The sequence below is a fragment of the Pteropus vampyrus genome, unplaced genomic scaffold, assembly GCF_000151845.1.
Source record: "Pteropus vampyrus isolate Shadow unplaced genomic scaffold, Pvam_2.0 Scaffold27, whole genome shotgun sequence".
Lineage (NCBI taxonomy): Eukaryota > Metazoa > Chordata > Mammalia > Chiroptera > Pteropodidae > Pteropus > Pteropus vampyrus.
This window is the reverse complement of record NW_011888808.1, coordinates 6,971,484-6,973,062: the sequence shown is the minus strand read 5'-3', so window position 1 is coordinate 6,973,062 and position 1,579 is coordinate 6,971,484. Positions and strand designations below refer to the sequence as shown.

The 1,579-nt window shown below is 37.4% G+C and overlaps 1 pseudogene; it reads right to left on the bottom strand.

The window, feature by feature from the left end:
* Positions 1–229: 229 nt before the first annotated feature.
* Positions 230–1,579, bottom strand: part of LOC105289709 — an 8,019-nt pseudogene continuing 6,669 nt past the window's right edge.

Below are 1,579 nucleotides of genomic sequence, written 5' to 3'. Positions count from 1 at the left end.
TTTGGACAACACATTCTTGGCAATGGAACCTGGACAATATTTATCAGACACAGTAGGGAAAGTTCTCACTCTGCATTATAAAAAGGACAGCCAGACAACAACTGTCACAGAAATGAAATAAGATGAAAATTTTTAAGAAACTGTAATCTATTTTCTTAAAGAGACCTTTTTCCACTGCTTGAGATCTTGAAAATCCTCGTGATCAGAAGCCTCATCGAGAAGCAATTCTTCACATAATTGATGAACTTGGCTTCCACTTTGGAAAGAAAACCACCTTTTTTTCTATATCTGTTTGCATTTTTGCTTTATTTTTCAATATCTTCTACAGAACTAGGTCCTTTCAGTGTTTTAGAGTTTTTTCCTGTTTTTTTTTCCTGTTTTTTGAATCCTGTTTTTTGAATCAAGACCTTTTAATCTTAGTGTTGATTTTGAGTCTTTTCAATTCAGATTTGATTTTTGTGCATTTTTGGCTGTATATCATACAGATTTTTTTAATTGGAGCTTTTTCTTCAGCTTTCCCATCATCAAAATCATCATTATTATTATCTTTATCTTCATCTTGATCATCTTCATCAGCAGCGAGTTTTACTATTTTCTATGGAAACTTATTACCAATTACACGGGTAGAACGCTTTCCAGAAACACTAAGGAGTTTCACATCCTCTTCATCTTCTGACTGCATCTTCCTCCCCAGCTACTAAGTGCTATTCACTAATACACACAGACCGCGAACCACACTGTGACCGTAAGACCACTGGCGGTGTTATTTCAAAGCCCCCAAAGGAAACTGCTGACTGTACATTTTCAAAGCTGCCAGTGTTACTTTAATTGGACTGCCTTTGTAATTCATTGACTGTGCTTCAACAATGTGCACTTCATCCTTTGCACCAGACCCTAAACTGACTGCTCCTAAAGATAATTCATACTCGTTTTCATCATTATCATCTTAACGTGATAATCTTTGTCAGCCTTTACTTCACAGCCAAAAAGATAGTTCTAGGGCCTCAGGGGTCTCATGTCCATGTCCAACAAATCTTCCTTGGGGGCTGGGCACACTTAGGTGGGAAAGAAGCCCAATGGAGATAAACCACTACTGTCCTGCAAAATAGCTGCTCATAACGTAATCACACCAGGGCATTAATAAATATTTTTAAATAACAGTTTCTTGATGTCGTAGATATGGTTTGCACAGATCACAATAATTCCTCTTTCCTTTTGCAATATAATTTTATAGGATCTTCTACTAAGAAACTGGAGTGTAATTTCTCACTCCTTGAATGCGGGCTGGCTTTGGGACTTGTTTTGCCCAGTGTAACATTACAAAATTGACTTTAGATTTCTGGGCCTTGAATATTTGCTCTCACTCTCAAGTTGAGTTTCCCTGACATCAAAATGAAGATCTTTACTCTCACATACAGCAAGCTGAAATGTCTGACAAAGTAAATTTCAATTGCCAGAAGAGCGAGTATAGCTATGTTTGACCACCCAGCCACAGTTGAGTCACCCAGGAGAGACAAAGAGAAGTGCTCAAATGAGCCCAGTCTAATTGCTGAAAATCATGAACAAATGAAAGAATTGT